Source organism: Humulus lupulus, chromosome 4 (genome assembly GCF_963169125.1).
Source record: "Humulus lupulus chromosome 4, drHumLupu1.1, whole genome shotgun sequence".
Classification (NCBI taxonomy): Eukaryota; Viridiplantae; Streptophyta; class Magnoliopsida; order Rosales; family Cannabaceae; genus Humulus; species Humulus lupulus.
Window position 1 is genome coordinate 46558617 of NC_084796.1, and position 21002 is coordinate 46579618.

General features: G+C 40.2%; 1 long non-coding RNA gene and 1 pseudogene across 1 annotated transcript; both read left to right on the plus strand.

Moving 5' to 3' along the window:
* Nucleotides 1–409: 409 nt before the first annotated feature.
* LOC133830390 (uncharacterized) lies at nucleotides 410–13398 on the plus strand. The gene is made up of 3 exons (XR_009892029.1): nucleotides 410–975; nucleotides 10481–12707; nucleotides 12806–13398. It is a non-coding gene; the product is annotated as an uncharacterized LOC133830390 (long non-coding RNA).
* Nucleotides 13399–14494: 1096 nt separating this feature from the next.
* On the plus strand, nucleotides 14495–15782 carry LOC133828945 (uncharacterized; annotated as a pseudogene).
* Nucleotides 15783–21002: the final 5220 nt, after the last annotated feature.

The following is a 21002-nucleotide window of genomic DNA, read 5'->3' on the forward strand; positions in this document are numbered from 1 at the left end:
CAGTTGATGATCTCATCTCTATAAATAGAGAGCTTATGAGATGAGAGAGGGCCCCTTCTGCTTATTCTTTCTAGAGAGATAAAATTGGGTCTGTCTATTATAGAGAGAGAAAGTGCTGAAATTAGAGAGAATTCTTGTATTTTCACAATTTATACTGAAGAAACTCAGTTGGCATAGTCCATCTGATCTTGAGTATAGATTTATAAATCACAACTCTAAGTGGATTAGGCTATTACCGACAATCGGGGCTGAACCACTATAAAAATCTCATGTGTTCTTTACTTTTCTTGTTTATACCGTTTGTTGTCGTTTTGATTTCTCTTGAAGGCTTGTCGTTATTGACGTGCTCACGTCGTTGGCTAAAAACGCAGTCAACACAACTGTATTAGCTCTAATAGAGTATTCTAGATTAGACATACCCCACATTTTGTGGGATTTCACCCTTTGAGGAACCAATCAGATTGCTAGGAAAAATTTCTTGTTATAGCAGTTATACCTTTTTGTACTATATATACTCCTCTCTAATCATTGTACATTTACTGTGGAAATTATTACACTGTGTATTGAAAAGGCATTACTCTCTTTTCTTCCTTTTTATTTGTTTAATCTTTATTTTTTGATTTGGTATCAGTTGCCAATGGAAACTCCTGCCTCTCATAGTGATTCCTCAGTCAGCAATGTGCGCACTGCGGATCCTCCGGTTCCTCCACTAGCTGTTGACGCTCCACCACCAGCTCCAGCTCCAGCTCCAGCTCCAGCTTCGGTCGCCCCTGCTTTGTTAGCCTATGCTGCTCCTTTGCTCCAGTCCCTTGCTCCTACCATTCGGTTGGACAAAGACAACTACCTCTACTGGCGTTCTCAAGTGCTTCATGCTGCGCGAGCTCATGACTTAGAAGGCTATCTCTTTGGCACCAGACCCTGTCCTCCTCAGTTCCTTGATGCACCACCTGACGCTAACCTGATGTGCCAAGACAGGTAAATGTCCAGTTTGCTCTTTGGATCCGCACTGATCAAGCTATATTGAGTTGGTTGTTAAACTCTATTTCTGAGACAATGTTAGGCCATGTTCTCTGTTGCCGTCTCTCTAAAGAGTTGTGGTTTCTCCTTGAAAACCTTTTCACTACACAGTCCCGTGCTCGCATACTCCAACTCTGATTCCAACTTCAATCCCTCAAAAAAGGATCACTGTCCATTCATGAATATGAAGTCCCTTGTCGATGGCCTCATCTCTACTGGCCAAGCTTTCAGTGATGATGACCTTATTCTATACATACTTGGTGGTCTTGGTCCCGAGTATGACTCGGTAGTTGTCAATCTCACCTCGAGGGGGGATCGTCTTACTCTTCCTGAAGTGCAATTTCTTTTGCAAAGCCAGGAGATTCGAATTGAGCAGCTCTCTATCTCATCTAATGATTTTTCTCCCCCTTCTGCTAACTTTGCAGCCAAAAACAAGAAGGGTTTTATTCCCTCTAACTCTGACAGGTCCTCTAATTTCCGTGGCCGTGGTCGAGGGAGAGGCCGTGGAAACCAAAGTCGTATTGTTTGTAAACTTTGCAACAAACCTGGACATTGTGCTGCCAAGTGCTATCACAGGTTTGATGTCGCCTTTGCTCCTCCTAACTCCACTCAAAACTCTTCACATATTTCTTCTGCTGCTCATCATCGTGGTAGTAGACAGCAAGTTTTTTTTCCAGCTAACTCAGGACTACAGCCCCAATCTGATGATGCCAACTGGTACATGGATAGTGGAGCTACGAACCACATCATTGACAATGCTGGCAACCTTTACACTCAAGCTGAGTATAATGGTAAGACTCAACTCACAGTAGGTAATGGACAGTCACTTGCAATATCTCACATTGGTAGCTCAGTCATTAAATCTCTGGCAGACTCTAAACATATTAGGCTAAATAAAATTCTATGTGTTCCTTCCATTACAAAAAATCTCCTTAGTGTTTCTCTACTCACAAAAGATAATAATGCTTATGCTGAATTTTAAAGAAGGTTCTTCTTCAAGGAAATGTTATCAATGGACTTTATCAACTCACTGCACTATCAGCATGCTCGACAAGTCACAACCTCACTTGCTTCTCTGCCCATAAATCAACCAATAAAGTCTTAGTGTTTGTCCAAGTCTAGAGTCTGTTAAGTCTTGTTTTCAAGTTTCTGTCAATGAGTCAAGTTTATGGCATCTTAGGTTAAGCCATCCTTCCCTTAATGTACTAAAACATGTTTTAATTAATGAGAACAAATCTTTACCTTCTAATTTACATTTCTGCTCTAGCTGCCACAAGGCACATCACAAAGCTTATCCCTCATCTCCAAAGGAATCAAAACAAGCTTTAGAATTAGTTCACTTGGACATATGGGGACCAGCCCCCACCATGTCTAGACATGGATACCGATATAACATTCACTTCCTTGACGATTTCAGTCGCTACACTTGGATTTTCCCTTTAAAAGTCAAATATGAAGCCTTAGTCGTTTTTAAAAATTTTCAAACTCAAGTTGAGCGACAACTGGGTACCACCATCAAAATTGTTCAAACTGACTAAGGGGGGGGGGGGGGTGAATACAGAACTTTCGAACCTCACCTTAGAGCACTAGGAATCAAGTTTAGACATCCTTGCCCTCACACTCATCAACAAAATGGTAGAGCCGAAAGGAAACATAGACACATAGTTGAAACCGGGCTTACTCTTTTAGCACACTCTAGCATGCCTCAACGATTTTGGTGGGAAGCTTTCCAAACAAAAACTTTTTGATTAATCACCTTGCCACTCCTATTCTCAATTACAAGTTCCCAATTCAGAAACTCTTTGGCCTCACTCCTAACTATCAATTTTTAAAGGTTTTTGGTTGCGCTTGCTACCCTTACCTTCGGCCATACAACTCAAATAAGCTTCAATTTCGGTCAGCTAAGTGTGTGTTTAGAGGATATAGTCCAAGTCATAAAGGCTACATGTGCCTTCATACCTCCGGTCGTGTGTATGTTGCTAGTAGTGTATCCTTTGATGAAACAAATTTTCCTTTGAAAAAGGCATTGCTTATGCCACTACACATACGGATACAACCTTGCCTCCTAGTCAATATGTAACGACCTCCTTTCTTAACATACATATATATAGAGTAAAAACAAATTTTAACCTAAATATGACAATACTGAAATTCTGAATTTACAAAAACTTTATTAAACAATACATAAATAATGTTTATAACCTTAACCACACAATACTCACAACTAAATAAAAACTTTATCTTACATACAAATCTTAATACTTTTATAAATCCTTTTCGTGGCGTTACTACACCTTAACGTAGAAATGAAAATGTATCCAACTGATAAATTGAAAAGCTTTATGTAAATTACAAAGTTCATGAAATACTTTTTAAAGCTTTAAGTAAATGATAAAGTTCACAAAATACTTTTAATGAAATATAATAAAACCAAGTTTCTTGTTTATTTATAAAATAGCATAGCAGAACTCCACTCCCTTCAGGTCAGCCCCATATGTACAGTCATGTTGGCTCCATGTATACTCATCAACGATTTATATTTGGGGCCTCTTACCTACAATACAAAACATTAACTGATGAGCTAAGGCTCAGTAAGCAGAATAACTACCTCATATGCATTAAAATAAACGTGCAACATGCTATGTATTCTCTTTCTTTCTTTCCCTTTCCTTTCTTTTGGGCCCTAGAGGATGCTGCTGCCGGCATTACATAGGGAATCACATTCCCACCTGAACATAAACATGATAATAGGGAATTTCCCTCATAAACATTCATCATATAGGGACGTACATCTCCCTCCTTACATTTTTGGGACTTAGGTCTCCCAAGCAGCACCTCTACTTTAACGTTTTCAATAACTTGTCTGTGAACATTAAGCGTGCTTATGCATAATATAACATTCTTGAAAATAACTTATGCATAAGAACAATATGACAGATTAACATATAAAGCATATAAATGCACATAAGACACATAAAATACTTGTATTGTAGATGAGGATTCTACTTACCTTGCGTCTTGATAAAACAATCGAAATTGTTAGCTTCCTGATAAAAACACAAACTATTAAATTACATAAAATCTACATTATGAAATGTTAGCTTAATATTGTTATTATCCCATTTTTCCTGTTTTAGTGCTTATTTTATGTCCAGGCGTATGGTCATACTATAATTGTCCATGACAAGGTCCTGATCTAAAAGTCGTGGTCATGGTCATACTGAAAAGTCCAGGTCATAATACTTGTCCATAATAATAGGGAATAAGGTCATAAGAGTCCATAATAATAGTCCAAAGTATGACCATAGCCTATATAAGTTTACTATTATGAGGATACATAAAAAAATAGTTCATATTTCAATTTTGGCATTTGTAAAATATGACGACATGGTAAAATAATCCATATATAAATTTTAGCATTTTAATGGCATAGTAAAGTAATCTATATAAATTTTGGCATTATAATGGCATGGTAACATAATCCATATATAAATTTGGCATTATAGTAAAAAAATCTATATATAAATTTTTGGTATTATAACGGCATAGTAAAATAATCTACATATAACTTTTGGCATTATAACGTCATAGTAAAATAATCTATATATAAATTTTGGCATTATAACGGCATAGTAAAATAATCTATATATAAATTTTGGCATTATAACGGCATAGTAAATTAATCTATATATAAATTTTTGCATTATAACGGCATAGTAAAATAATCTATATATAACTTTCGGCATTATAACGGCATAGTAAAATAATCTATACATATATAATAACTAAATAACTGAAAAGAAAGGCTCGGGAAGAGCTTACCTAAAAGGTTTTCGTAGGCTAGCGTTACGGACAGAACTTCGCCTAGATCTCCAAGGTTTAGAACTTTAGAAGGATGTTAAGAATATTTTTGGGTAGAGTAAGAGAAAGGAAATGAGGTTTTTGTGATTTCAAGATGAGTTTTGGAAGGGCTATTTATAGGAAAAACTTGGGATACTATTCTAATAAAATATTAAAAATAATAAGCATAGTGGAATAATAACATATTCAAAATATCAAGCATAGTAATTTGCTTAAGTCATCAATGTGTCACTACTGCATCAACATGTGGAACCCATGGGGTGGACCCCGCTGTGGGACCCATGTGGACCCTACTGTGGGACCCTTGCGGACCCCACTGTGGGACCCACTATGAATAGTTATGTGACGCCCCACATCACTATGGCTGCTTTCTGGAATGACGACTGGCCCTACAAACCAAGACAAGTCTTTCCAGCGTGCTTTGTCCTCACTCGCACACTTCCTGGGAAAACTTCCCAGGAGGTCACCCATCCCTAGATTACTCCAGGCCAAGCACGCTTAACCATGGAGTTCTCAAGTGATGGGCTACCGAAAAGAAGATGCACCTTCCTGATATAGGTAGTACCCATCAATCCATTTAAGCCATCTTCAACTGTGTAGTCCCATACCTACACAGTCTTAGATTCATTACACTTAACCTTCCCCAGGCGGTGTGGGATTGCACAGCTTACCCGGTCTTTCCCTTTACGGATCACGGGATTTTGACTGTCACACAATATCCTCAATGGTTACCCTATGTTCCAAATGTGACTTCAGAACATGTTAATGGAGTAGTGATCAATGATGCAGTAAATTTCTCTTCTTCCCAACAAGAAAGCTTTTCCTCGAGCCCACAAGTCCCTCAAGAAAACAACACACCATGTTTCAACAGCCCAAACAATTTTGGCTCTACTTTGTCTCCATCCACTATATCTCCACATACAAGCCTACCCTTATCACCTATACAATCATCATCTCAGACCCAAAATCAAGTCTCTCAAACCCCAAACACACCATCCATACCAAAGACCACTCAACCCTCACATCCCATGATCACCAGAACCAAAGCAGGTATCTATAAGCCTAGAGTTTTTCACTCCTTTTCTCCTTTACCATCAGCTTTAATGATTGAGCTAGAACCTGTGAGTGTTTTTCAAGCCCTGAAAATTCCTCCATGGAAAGCAGCTATGGATGCCGAGTACTCAATCCTTATGAAGAACAAAATGCGGTCCCTTGTTCCCTAAGCTTCAAACATGAGTGTTGTTGATAACAGATGGGTGTTTTGCGTAAAAAGATGCCGAGGAATTGTCTTAGTTTATTGACAGAAAATGCAATATTAGGTCGAGTATAGCATAGATATTGTAAGGCTCCAATGAGACTCCTGTAGGCTGTTGGATTTGCTAGAACTTCACCATATGCTTGTGATACTAGCTTGCTCGCAGTCATAGGAGTAGGAGATGATTTCAAATTCCTCATATCAAATCATTGCAACACTTCTTCAATGTTTTTGGTTTGTGTTAAATACATCCCGTTGTCATCTCAGTGAACTTGAATGCCGAGAAAGTAGTGTAATACCCCAAGGTCCTTGAGCGTAAACCTTTTGTTGAGTGCATCAATAAAATCTCTAAGCTTTTCTGAATTATTCCCTGTGATAATTATGTCATCGACATAAATAAGCACCAAAATTATCATTGTGTTAGTCTTGTAAAAGAATAGTGAATTGTCTGCTTTTGAATTGATAAACTTTCACTCCACCAAGGTCTGTTTAAGTCTATCAAACCAGGTTCTAGGCGCCTGTTCTAGACCATAAAACGACTTAATCAACTTGCAGACATGGTAAGGTTTGCTTGCATCTTCAAAAGGTTGCGCCATATATACATCTTCTTCCAAGTAACCACTGAGGAACACATTGTTAATATCGAGTTGTCGAATCTCCCAATTCCTTGATACAACTATAGTGAGTATGATCCAAACTGTAGATGCTTTCACCACTGGGCTGAAAGTCTCACCAAAATATATGTCGGGCCATTGGTGAAAGCCTTTAGCCACTAACCTGGCTTTATAGCGCTGAAATGAGCCATCTAATTTAGTTTTGATTTTGAATACCCAGTTATTGCCAACAAGGTTGTACTGAGCTGCATGTGGAACAGGAATCCAAGTTTTATTTGCCTGAAGTGCTTTAATTTCCTCTTCCATTGCTGATTTTCACCCCTGATGACCAAGTGCCTCCTCTACACTAGTTGGTTCATAACTAACTGGATCCCATTTTGCTTGACCCAAGTACACTTTGCGTTTGTATATGCCATCCTGACCTCTAGTGATCATAGGATGCGATGGCTGGAAAGCTGGTCTCTTTTGAGATATTAAAGAAGCATCATGTGGAACTTGATTCTTGTTGAGCCTGTGATTCTGCTCTAAAGTTAGATTGGTCAGAAATATCAGTGGAAGATGGCTGGAATTTAAATGTACACTTTGTTCTACCCGATTGTTACTTTGTAAAGATGAGTTTTCCATGACTGAAGTCGCTTCCAACCATACTTGAGGAAGATTATAGGTGGAAGGGGAACATGTTGGAGTGGTAGACATAGGCGTGAAATGCATATTCGAGAGATGAGATCAACTTGAAATGGAAACATCTATTTGAGTTTATGGTTTGTGTGTATTTAAGAATCCTTGTTGAAATGGAAAATTCTGACTCATTAAAGGTGACATGTCTAGATATATATACTCTCCCTGTTGAACTAAGGCGCTTGTAGCCTTTGAATGACTCACTGAAACACAGATTGAGACATTCAGTGGCTCTAAGCTGAAACTTATGCTCATTATAGGATCTAGTGCAAGGAAAACATGCAACTCCAAACACTCTTAGCAGATGGTAATCTGGTTTCTTGTGAAAAAGTGTTTCGAATGGTGACTTTTGGTCAAGAACTAGAGTGGGAGGTCTATTTATCAAGTAGACAGAGGTTTGGAATGCACCAACCTAGATTTCAAGGGCATAGCAGCTTATGCTAAGAGTGTTAGACCCATTTCTACAATCTGTCTATGTTTCCTTTCAGCTCTCCCATTTTGAGCTAAAGTGTGTGGGCAAGAGTGTTGGAAAATGATCCCATTTTCAGCAACTAGATTGGCAAATTACTGGTATTCACCTCCCCAATCAGATCTGAGTAATTTGATTTTTTGTTCAAACTTATTTTCTACCAAGGCTTTGAACTGGACAAAAGCACCTAGTGCTTCAGATTTTGCTCGTAATGGATAAATCTTGTGTATCACCTGAAATAATATATAAAATGGATGTAGAATCGATACTTTGTGTTTTACATTACTGGTGCAGGACCCCAAAGGTCTGTGTGAATGAGATCTAAGACATGTTGAGACTTATTTATCGAGGATTGAAAAGGAAGTGCATGGGATTTACCAAGTTGTCAGGCATCACAAAAATGAACTTTCTCATTTCTTGAAATTTTTACATTTGAGGAACTCAAAACTTGACTCAAGACTCAGGTAGATGGATGGCCTAATCTCCTATGCCAAACATCATTCCTGGAAACAAAAGACACATTGGTCATAGACCAATTTACATCAGATTCAGACATACAAGACAAATTAGCAAAACAACTAGAAGACCGACTCATATTACTGAACTTAAAGAATGTGGAGGCTGCCTTGGTGTGGAATGTGTCGAATTGGTATCATCCCTCCTTAAGTATCCCTTTAAGCAACACCTTCCTTGTTACATTGTCCTTTACAAAACAACAATCATCATGAAACTCAATAAGTACATTATTATCAGCTGTATGTTTAGAGATACTAATAAGCTTTTTGGCTGTATTGGGCACATGTAGCATTTCTTTAAGAATAAGAGGAGTATCAGATTTTTAGTTAGAAAACTAGTCCCAATATGAGAAATAGGGAGTCTGTTACCATCACCAATAACCACAGTTTCCTTACCCTTGTAGTCATGACTGTTTGGTATGGGAGCCACATCAGCTGTGAGGTGATTACTGGCTCCAGTGTTAGCATACCTGTTAACGATAAGAACTGGTCTACGGATTAAGGTCGGAAAACTCAAAGACTTAACAAGAAACTTATGAACTAAGAAAGACATGTAGAAACTTAGAGAAAAATAGGAGAATAACAATGGAAGAAAACTTGTATATTTCTCTTAGAATAGTCTGGTGTTACAAGAATTTTTCAATCCCCTTTAATGATGATGTGAGGTCCTTTTTATAGGTGAGCTATAATGGCTCGTGGTACCTCGTGGTCTTGAAGAGACAAAGAGCTGCATATCCAAGCTGTAGGTGATCGTGGTGCAGGTGGCAGTGGTGTTGAAGTGGTGATTGGCTCTAGTATGTGTCAAGGGTCTGCAAAAGTACTCTTGCCTTGGTACCATGTCATACCTCCATTACTTGTTGGATACAAAACTCATAGGTGTGCTGGGGGATTCCATACTATGTACCGTTCTTTACTACCACTACTGACATGGTACGGGACTTGCACGTGTATCTTCCGTACTGGTATGAGAGTCTTATCCACTATACCACTTTTTAGAGTCATATCCATGTCTTGAGGTCCTCAATGCTTGGTTAAGTGAAGACACTTGCAGGTTGGTTTATAGGGGCATGAACCGACAGGTCTTGCATTGGTGCTTGACGCGGGGGGTCCCGTGAGGTGTCACCATTCCTTGGCGTGAGGCGCCCCCTGAGGTGAGACTCTCCCTTGGTGCGAGGTGCATGTCTCGCGAGGCGCCATCCTCAGTGCAAGTTTGTGGTCCCGCGAGGCACCGACCCTCCTAGGCATCAGATGCCTTCCTTGGCACGAGACAGGGGTCTCGTGAGGTGCCACCCTCGGGCGTGCAGCAACAGTCCCACGAGGCACCGCCCCTCCTAGGCACAAGGTGCTTTCTCTTGTGAGGCTCCACCCTCGGTGTGCAACAACAGTCCCGTGAGGCACTGGCCCTTCTAGGCGCGAGGTGCCTTCTCTCATGAGGCGCCACCCTCGGCGTGCAGCAGCAGCTCTGCGAGTCACCGCCCCTCCTAGGCGTGAGATGCATTCTGACGAAATTCTTAGAGCCGCAGGTGGTGAGGGTCTCACTTTTTGACCTTGTGGGGTATCGATGACAAGGAGGCCGCCTCAGACGCATGTTAAAGTTTTGGCGTCCACACTTGCCCCCTAGTCTATGAGGGGGCCTTTAGGAGTCTTTATAGACTATTGGTAATGTCACCCTCTAGATACATGCTGTAATTTTATCTCCTTTTCTTTGGTCCTCATGATTTCTTGCGAGTGAATGTGAGCCTATCATTCCTCCTCACGGATCCCAAGGTTAGCGTAAGGCTTCATTTCCAACCATGGATCGAATATTGAATCCAAGGGATAGGATGGGTTTAGATTTTGTATAAATAACCCTCTCCTTTGAATGCATTCCTTACATTAACATTTGCCTTGCCTTGGTGGTACATTATTATTTAAAACTCCAAGAGGTGGGTGGTTCCATCCCCCACAAGAGCACTTTATTTTTCTTTTCTTTTGTTTTTTTGGTATAAATATATATATATATATATAGATATGCATATGTTCACTTAGCTACTAAACATTGTCTCTTTTTGCTCTCTTTTTTTGTGTGTAGGCATAGGGTGTGTGGTACCAAAGTAGTTGTGGTGCATGCAGGCGCTTTGCTGCAAGATACTCTGATAGCGTTCCTGGCGAGCTGGAGCTTTGTTGCGAGGTACTTTGGTAGAGGCGGTTTTGAGCATATCTCCAACAACCAAGAGCATCCATTAGTGGTTCCTTATCCGCGTGAGGTATTCCTTTATTCTTTCTTTTAGTATTCTTATCCTTGGAGGGTTTAAGTTACCACTTGGGAGTGGTGTTATTTTAGCCCCAGTACCCCCTAATGTGATGCTCTGTGCTAGCGTCCATTAGCATGTTCACCTCACACACACACTACCACATACCATAGTTGGCCCCCCTTTTATGTGTAAGTTTGTAGGGGTTTTAAACCCACTCTTTTGTATTTTGTAGCACAACATACATTGCACACACATTTGCACTATCGTTCTTCATGAGATGCGTTCCATGGCTTTCGACGGGTCGTCTAGCGTACCTCCCGGTATTGAACCCATAGAGCTATCTTCGTCGAATTCAGAGCCTTCTATATATAACCCACACCATGTGCATGAGATCTTAAGGAAGGCTTGTATGTATCATTTGGATCGGTTAATTGACCTTAGGCAAAAAATTTAGGTTGTTGAAAGTGAGATAGACTTTGTCTCAAGGGGTGAGGGGTTGCTTCTTCTAGGGACCCCGATGACTACATTGCTAATTTTAGAGCAAGCCTTCTGGACTTACAAATGGAGCTGATGTTTATGGAAGAGAACCTTTCGCTAGAACCTCCACTTTCTGGCTCTCCTCTTTATGAGGAAGCTTCCTATAACAATTTCAAAGCCACCTCTGGATCCCTTCAACCATTATTTATAGTGTATGCATTTCTAACGCTTCCACCTCCAACACCTAGGTGGAAAATTCCTACGTGCATAAAGCATCGGGGATGTAAATGGAAGGTAAAATGTCATGTACAAATGTCATCCTTTTCTTTTGGTCTTTCAGATATGTCAAAGAAAGGCCATCAAAAAGTGGCTTCCGAGAAGCTGGACTTCAGTCCCCTGTTAGCGACTTCCCTTGTCTCCCATATGTCAGAGAATAAGTTAATGAAACTAATGGAGAAATACTACATAAGTGGTTAGTTCCAATGCTACGTGCTCAATTCTAAGTGTCGGGATCATGAGCCACCCCTAGTTCTACAACGTTCAGTGAGCATATACTGAAGGAGGGAGGTTCGTTTCCTCTCCATCCGTTCTTTGAAGAAGTACTCAAGTACTTCAGGCTTGCTCCACTTCAGCTGGTGCCACATAGTTGACTGAATCTCAGTTGCTTGTACATGGCATATATGAGATGCGAGGGTCATGCTCCTACGACGAAGGAGGTGCACTTCATGCACAATCTCATGCCGACTCCTAAGTCGAAGGGCTTTATTTTTTCTGCAGAAGGCCAATACCCAAGTTCTGTTGAGGGAGGGTAGCGTCACCAATCCTAGCTCGTGGAAACAAGATTTCTTCTTCGTCAAGGGCTGCCCCTCAGTTCGTGAACATTTTCACACCTCTCCAAGTAAGCGTCGTACCTCTATTTTTTTTTATTATCATTGTTGTTAGGCTAACAATTGAGCTGGTGGTTCAGGGGACCTCCCTCCTCTGAAAATATCTACACAACAACTTGTTTGCGTGGAGACCTTGGCTAAGGTAGACGTTATGGAGAAAATAGCGAATTACATTTTTACTACAACAAACCTCAATGCCTATGGTCTTTTTGGCGTCTCCAGTCCTGATTTTTTGTGGTATATTATGGAGCAGAAGAAAAAGGTCCTTCCGACAGGCACATACTCATTTGATGGAAATGACGACTGGGTTTAAGATGAACCTTCTCTAGAGTCCAAGCGACCGGACCGCGTATCTCCTGCTTCTGTGGACCCAGATATAGCCTCCCATTCGCGAGCTCCACCTTCCAATCCAGGGCGCTTTGTCTTGCCTTCTTACGGTGAGTTCAATGTTGCTCCTAGAAAATTCCCTAGTTATTGAACTTCTAGAGGTCCTCTGCCTCGTTTAGCTAGTGCGTCATCTATCCCTGTTCATCTAGACGCTCCTAGTTCGAGTGAGGTGCCATGGGTGAATTACGTGTCGGCTTCTTTTGTGTAGAGGTTTACCCGTGCGGATGAGGATGTTGCAGAGCCCAAGTGGAGGGGCCTTGAGAGTTTTAATATGACCGAGCTAGGGGAGACTCTCATGTATTCCACTACCTGGGTAAGTGTGTATCATACGATACTTTATTATGTGTGGTTCCTTATTCATATGTTTTTTGTATATTAACATTCTACATGTACACACCTCATCTTTTGCAGACTTATCTCGTGGCTCAGCACTTAATAGCTTCGAAAAAAGACCTATCTTTGGCCGGGGTGGAGAATGATCGACTTACTGTCAAGATTTAGGGACTCGAGAAACAGCTTGCTGAGGCCACACACAAGATAGAAGCAGCCGTAGCGAAGGCTTCCTCTTCGTCCAAGAGTAAGAAAATGGCGGAAGCTAAAGTTTTGGTGTTGCGGGAGAAGATTAGTTCTCTTGAGGCGGAACTAGTGGAGGTCGAGTACAAGTCAATGGAGCGAACCTTGTATGGTGTGTAGAGACAGAATCCTGGCTTCGACTTCTCCTCATTCGGTGACCATGTTGTTGCTAAGGCTGCAGAATGGAGTGCTCGCGGCGGGAAACCATGATGTATTTTCTTGCCTTGTCTTTCGCTCCCATCTATGGGCAACTTATTTCTTTTTACTTTGATTGGGTTGTAATGCTACTTGATTTGTTTTTCCTGAGAGGTTTCTCTAGGTCTCTTGTTTTCTTTGCGAGGAACTTTAATAAGTTATGGTTAGTCTTATGCTTATTTTGTGATGGAACAATATCATGTCCTTTTATGCATGTGGGCTTCTTATTAACACCTCTTTATTTTGAAAAGGTTTCATTTGAGACCTCTTTACTACGTGTGATTCCTGTCTGTTGGTGCACCTTGACTACTTGTAAGGATATGTTGACCCTTTGGGATCTTGCTATCCTTTTATATATTTTTGCGCACACATGTTATTTTGTGTGAGAAGCGTCCTTCTCGTCATTATGCATAGTACTATTTTTGGCAAGCATATTCTTTGAGATGCTTTTCGCAATCGTCTTCTTTGAGACCCTTTTTGGGCTAGTTGACTTTGGTCGACCAAGAATTATTATAAGGACACTTTTCTTATCTTTGTTGTTATTTTTTAGGGGTCCCTTGGGACTACGTCCCTCGGGGCTTACCGACCCTTTCGAGGTTTGTAAGGGTAGCTAATCCTTACAACCTTAAGGGGTCCTTCTATCGAGGTCTGTAGACAAGGCCTTTATTTCTTTGTATGCACATTTTTATGCCAGTCTCCTACCCCCTAAGTGGTTGACAATATTTATTTGGCTAAGCACTTTTGACTGGCTTTTTCTTCCTTTTTTTTTGTGGCAGATGCCTTTTGCAATTTGAATTGGCAATGAGGGCCTACTGAGTTGGTTAAGCTCCTTGAATGACACACATATTTTTCGAACAACAGAATTTCATTACATTTGCGAGCTAGCTTGGATAGCTCCCTTGATTCATTACATTGTAAAAGTAAACAGAGGCTGACTGGTGCAACCTCTTTTACTCATTACATAAACATAAAATCTTACTGGGTACTCCTCCCTTGGCGCGAACCGCTTAGCCTTCATTTGCATTATTTTGCCTGCTTTCAAATCATATTTAAACATCCCAACACTCGTACGATTTTAACTGTCTTTTGTAAGATAAATCTTAGTCCATATTAAGATTGGACACCATGTTAGAGGTGTTTATTAAGTCACTTAAATATTGAATAGAGTGAAAAAGAAAGAAAGATTGAGTGAGGAGGGACATTTATAATTAATAAATAATGAGGAAAACAACTTAATATAAAGTCAAATTCTAGTTGGTTGGATTAATTAATCCTTGTGTTCTATGTTCTGTAGCTATATAACCAAAACACATACAAAATTGAATTTCTATCTATACTTTTTTTTAAGCTGTGTATTTTTAACACATAAACTATATTTAAGTTACTTGCTCACGGTGATTGTTATGACTAACAAGTTTTTTTTCCTATTTAGGGGTCTCTTGGTCTGAGTGGAGCAATATTAGTTCAAGTGTATCAAACAATATTATACTACAAACCTACTTCATTTCTTCTCATGCTGGCATTATTGCCAACTATCAATAGCTTATTTCTCATGTGGTTTGTGAGGATTCAGGAAACAAGTGAAGGCAATGAGAATAAGCTCCTCAATAATTTCTCCTTAATTGCTCTACTTCTTGTTGCTTATCTTATGGTCATTATAATATTAGAGCACATTCTTACACTGCGATTAATATTTCATGCATTTGCATTGGGTGTGCTAATCTTATTGCTTAGCTCCCCTATTTGCATTGCAATTAGAGCTTGGAAAGTGGAATCCCATAGAAATGGAACACAAGATTATGTTGAGTATCATAACTTGTCTAGCAGCTCTGGCCAAGAGATGGATACCGATCATAAGAGGACTTTGCAAGTTGGAGAGAACTTAAACCTATTTCAAGCAATGCGCGTTGTGGACTTATGGATTTTGTTCCTTTCCATTGCATGTGGTATGGTATCAGGGCTGGCTACAATGAATAACATCAGTCAGATGGGAGGATCCCTTGGCTACAAAAGTTTTGAGACTAGTTCGTTGGTCTCTTTATCAGATTACATTTTGCATGTCAAGAGATGGGCCAGGCCATTGTTCATGGTGATCCCTTTAGCAACCATGAGTGTTGGACATATAATGATTGCTTCTGGTTTGCTTGGTGCTTTATACTTTGGTTCGATACTAGTTGGTGTTTGTTATGGCTCTCAATTCATTGATGCCCACAATTGCTTCTGAGATATTTGGTGTGGCACATTTAGGGACTACATTCAATACCATCACCATTGCTTGTCAAGTTGGATCGTATATCTTCTCTGTTAGACTTATTGGGTATATATACGATAGAGAAGCATTGCCGGAAGGAAATACATGTGTTGGAAGGTATTGTTTCATGTTATCTTTTATTATTATGGCATTTGCTACCCTTGTGGGGTCCCTTTCTGCCTTGGGTTTTTTTTTTCAGGACAATAACTTTCTATAATCATTTTATAGTTAGAAGATTGATGCATTTCGTGAGGGAGTAATGAGGCTCCTTGTAAGGTCCCAAAATTTCTAATCAGGCTAAAGGCCTTGATTAGCATGTCGTGAGGGCACGTGGAGTAATTATGTGGTAATTAATTGAATAAATATGTGATTATGCAGATTATATGAGTTATATAATGTTATGGCTGTTTATGCATGTTTAAGCGTATTAAATGTGCTTATATGCCTGATTCTGTTAAAAATGGTATTTTCGTAATTTTGACCCGCTGAGGGTATAATTGTAATTAGATGTGTTATTTGATTGAGAGCACGTTATTATGTGGATATATTTGAGTTGTTCGGTAGGAAACGACCCTTTTGAGCAATTTAACAAAAAAGTCACAATGGGGTTTGATACCCGACTCGAGGTGAGTCTAGGGGTATTTTAGTAACTTAGTACATTACCAGGGTTTATTGGGGATTAGGAATTTATTTGGTGATTATTTGGGTATGTCGGGATTAATTGGGAATTTGTAGTGTTATTTGAGGTTTAGTGGAAATGATGGCAGATGACGATTTTGCCCTTGAGGACATTATAGAACCAAGGTAAAGACTAGGGGTATTTTGGTCTTTTCCCTAGCCTTAGATTATCTTAATCCCCTTGAAGCCTTTAGAAAATTAGAACAAAACACAACTTAGTCTTTCTCCCTTTCTCTCTCGTTTTCTCTCTCTCTCTCTCTCATTGCTGGGGCCTTAGAAAGTTGAAGGAAAAGCAATTATTCCTTGGGTTTTGGGGCAAGGCTTGCTGGGGAATTAAAGGTTAGTTGGGGCTGGGAGCTTCTAAGCTTGATGGAGCAGCTAGGAAACAATTTGATGAGAGGTAATTTGAAGTTTTAAGTTATGAGTTTTTTTAAAGCTTTAGAGTTCTAGAAGTTCTTTCTGCATTCTTAGTTTCCATGAGGTGTTGATTGAGTTTTGAGGCTGGTTTGTATATTTATGGGTTGTTGGGACCATTGACATAGTCAATTGTGAGTAAAATCGAGTGTTGGGATGATTTTGGGAGGTTGGGCGATTCTTAAAATTGCAAGATTTTTGGGTTCACGGGGTTGCACTACGATGCTGTTCTTGGAGCGTCGTAGCCCTTATAAACTCAGGGGTGCTAGGATTCCTCTGAACCGCCTTAGAGCCGCGACGCTTGGTGGGTTGCGCCGCGATGCGTGTCCTGGGAAATCAACTTCAGGGCTCTCTATTTTGGGGTGCGCCGCGGCGCTAATTGGGAGCATTAACCAAATGAAGTTTTGAGTTACGGGAACTCAAACCTAAGGGCTCGGGAAGGATCCAACTACCCTGCTTAGTAGAATTCAAGGTTCTGGGGGTTAGGACTTGGTTCAGAAACCTTTATTTACTCAATATTGATGTATATCCTTTATTATGGTTCTGATTAAGGAACTACTAGGGCTCGGAAAGGGATTGTGCTCAAGGGTCGTTTCTATTTATCTAGTGCTTGGACTTGAGGTAAGAAAACGGGTATATGCACATATAGCTATTGGCTGGTATGCTATTTACCCTTGAATTACATGTGAATGTATGGTATGACTGATAATCAACCATCAGATTGAGCATGGATCTGATCAGCAAAGCGTGCAGAACGCTGGTCGTGAAGGCAAGTTCAAATTGGGGTTACGGCCCCTTCTTTCCCGACATGAACCGTGAGCTGAGTGCCTGCGTACGCACCTCGCTTGGTTGAGCCGCTCGTACGGGCTGTTTTTCCCGGGCCACTTAATTGATTATATGATTAAGATAAGTATTCTTTTGTAAACTGTAGAATGTGTTTACAAGTTATATGATTGGAATGATTGCATCTGTTATTTGTGAAACATGGGTAGCTGCTTTGAATATTTGTATTATTATTATACTCTGTGTGGTTTTCTTGCTGAGTGTTGGCTCATGGGTGCTCTATGGTCCAGGTAAGGGCAAGAGTAAGCTGGACCAACCATGAGTTGGAGAGCTTCAGGGGCGGTGTGTACATATGCAGCCTGCTCGATTGCCACGACCAGGATTGCTTGGGAAAGACTAGGATTGAACCCTGTTTTGCAGTGTAGGACGACTAGTTTGTATTTTATTTGTCTTTTATCAGTCTATAAACACTTTTTGGGATCTCGTGTATAAACTATACTCTTTTAATGGAAAATGATTACTTCGTTGACCAAAATTTTTAATACCTAACATTTGCTTAGTTTTTAATTATACATTTAAGTCCAAATTACTTGGTTAGCGAGTTAAGCACCATTTCAAACATACTGTGTAACGGTCTTGGCTAACCAGAGCGTTACAACTTGGTATCAGAGCGGTCTAGGTTTAAGGGTTCTTGAAGACTGGCAAGGCATGTACACTCACTGCTAAAGATAAGCTCGACTCACGATTTGGTATCCAATAATTTGGTTATGTGCTTAATTGCTTAATTGAACATACGTGCCTTATCTACATGCTAGAATAGAGAGCATGAAATATATGTACCTTGTATGAGCAAGGCCTATTAATTGATGCATGAATGTTATAGACCTGTGCTCTGGTATTGTTGATGTATGTGGTTGTGGTATTGTTTGGTTTTGCTCGTGGGATAGTTCTGGATATGATTATCATTCCTGATAGGTCGAGATAGCAAACAAATCCGGAGGTTAATTGGTTCTGGGAGTGTTAATATCGAGGTCGCAAAATGATAATCATGGCCAGAACCCTCCATCTGCCCCTGAAATTGGCAGCAGATGTTTACTTGTATGCAAGCAAGATTGCAGAGGCAAGAGGAAGAGATTAAGTTGGTGAGGCAATGGGTTTTTCCAGGGAGCGCTGCTCCGTTTGTATTGTCAGTAGAGGCACCTGAAGTGAACAAACCGCCTAGGGTTACTTGCAAGAAAACTCTCTGATGCTGAAGTCAGGTGAGTGTTTATTCAAGTAGAGTAACGATTCAAGAAAAATCAAATTCCTTTGTTGTCACCAACATCGACTATTCATGGAGATTAAGGGAAGAGTCTTGAAACGAGTGGGAGAGTGTGATTGGCTAAAACATTGTTAGACCCCCCATTTGATATACTTACATTAGGCACCCTAGGCATTAGTAATAACATTACTTTCTGTTTTCAATCCTAGTTAACTAATGTTAGTAGTTCTCAGTTTTATTTTTAATTTAGTAGTAATTTCTCTTTGTTTCCTATTAGTTGTCTGAGTAAGAGGATTGTTAGTCTCAGCCTTATATAAGGACTTAGACTAAGTTCAAGGATGGCATGTTGTTAGAAGAAATTTAGAGTAAAACGTTACTTTGGGAGTTTCTCCAAGTTTTCTCAAAATAACTTAGAACTTGTAATTTTCCTGCTCCTATTAATAAGATTGACTATTCTCAATTCTTTCAAGATCTGAATTGTGAACTAGAGTGTATCAAGGGCTATCAACGCAGTTGACTTGGTAAGGAGATCATGGGGCCAAAGAAAAGTCAGAAAGGTGGATCTGAGAAGGATGATAGTGTGGAGGAAGTCGAGGAGTCCATGGAAACTAAGCTCGACGCAATGGAGGACCGATGGACTAGATAATTACAGAGTTTCAGAGATGAAATGGTATCAGCACTAGCTACTCTTAGCAAGAATTCTCAAGAACCCTCCAAGAACGCCGACAAGGATGCTCCGGGAATGTCGACCACTTCTCCATCGGCGTCCACCAAATCTCTAGTGGCACCATTAGCCCTCAGTCCATGGGTAGCGGCGCAAAGCCCAATCATGGAGTCACTCAATTCCGGTACCACCCTCGAGTATCGACGAGATTTTTGACTACAGAGGTTGGACATGCCACGTTTGACAGAACCAATCCTTATGGTTGGATTTTGAAGGTAGAATGTTATTTTATTCTACAACGATTTACCAACAAAGAAAAAATTGAAGTAGCTTTAATGGCGTTTGAAGGACGAGCTCTGATTTGATACCTGTGGGAGAGTTGCCACAGACCAATTGTCCCTTCAAACTAGAAACTTTAAACAAAGTTATGGATTTTTCCATCAAGATTAAAACCAAGAATCAATATTTATTCGGTAATAGAAGTGTGGCTCGTTTTCATAGGTATTCCTCTACCTCTGTCAGCATTGATCACAACTCAGTAACACAAGCTCCTCCGACCAATCTAGTTCCGAGATCACTTGGTCAATACTGCCGATTCACAGAATCATAATTACAAGAGAAGAAACGCCAAGGCATTTGTTATCGTTGTGATAACAAATGGGCTCCCGGTCATCGATGTCCAAAAAAGGAAATTTCAGTCATCCTTACCCATGATGAAGAGATTCTACACGGCCCCTGAACCAAATGTTGATGATGACAACCCACCAACCACTACAATGGATTTACAGCTTGCTGAAATTCCTGATAAAGTCGAAGTATCACTTAATTCAGTAGCTGGACTCTCAGCCCCTAAAACGATGAAGATGAATGGGATTACTCACACGCTGGAAATGGTATTCTTGGTTGACTCAGGGGAAACCTATAATTTTATATCCACTGACCTCATTCAAAAAATTCACTTTCCTGTTCATAAAACCACACAGATGGAGTGACCATGGGATGAGGGGACACAATCAAAGGAGAAGGCACATGTAAGAGGGTGCTATTAGAGATTCATGGTCTGCATATTGTAGAGGATTTTATGCCTTTTAAGTTGGGAAGTTCAGATATAATCTTGCGAATGCAATGGATTTCTACTTTAGGTGTCACTCAAATCAATTGGAAGCTCCAAACCATGAAGTTCCAAGTCAGTAAGCAGACTTTTACATTAACAGGTGATCTCTCATTAGAGAAATCACTGGTATCCTTGAAGGCCATGATGAAGACCGTCCACAAAGAAGGCTCAAGAATTTTGATTGAATTAAATCAGTTAGTTGGCAACTCCATCACCTCCGTAGAACCCCCAAAATTTCTTACTGAGATCTCCTCGGGGCTGACAGGTCAGTTTCCTAGTTCTGAGTTTTGAGTTATGCTATTTGGCTTTGGTGCCATGCTATTCTTTTGTTAGTATATATAGAGAAGGGTATAAGGATGGTGTATATAGATCACATGGTTATGTTGTGATGGGAAATGTAATATGGTATTGGCAACTTAAGAGATGAGTTTGGTTATGGAAATGACTCATCAGTGATCTTGATAAAGCTGGTTATGTCAGGCTTTGGTTTGATCCAGGGTTTGGATTGGTTAAGTAATTAAAGAGCAGTCTTGAATGGCAAGGAAAGTGTAGTAATTATTGGCTTGAGAGTAGAGGGCCTTGTGTTGGTTAGTTTGGTGTATGGTTCTGTGTGCTTATGAAACTTGTAGCGAGAGTTAGAGTTTTGTGCAAGGGGGTGCATGGAACCCTTAGCTA